The following is a 390-nucleotide window of genomic DNA, read 5'->3' on the forward strand; positions in this document are numbered from 1 at the left end:
GAAACTTTATTAGTCAGTTGGATCTCTGAGGGCATTTTGTGTGCTGAGCACTGTACTAAGCGTCTGGTTGTTCTGTGGCGTGAACATTTACCTTAATACGGCAAAGCTTTTTATTTCCTCCTTTACCACAAAGGAAGAAACTTATTGACTTTTCTTTCTAGGAAAATCAATCGGTGGCGTTTAGTGAGCGCTTACTGGTTGCCAAGCATTGTAGGAAGGCAGATGGATTTGGCGAGAACAATTCCCGGCCCGTAGTAAGCGCTTAACCAATACCACAATGATTATAGTTGCCCTGCTACCTCAAAACTTGTTTTTCTCTAATAAGGAAGATTTTCTTTATTCCCTTCTAGGAAAGTCAGTCGGTCAATCAATGGTGTTTATTGAGCCCTT

This window comes from Ornithorhynchus anatinus, chromosome 14 (genome assembly GCF_004115215.2).
Source record: "Ornithorhynchus anatinus isolate Pmale09 chromosome 14, mOrnAna1.pri.v4, whole genome shotgun sequence".
Lineage (NCBI taxonomy): Eukaryota > Metazoa > Chordata > Mammalia > Monotremata > Ornithorhynchidae > Ornithorhynchus > Ornithorhynchus anatinus.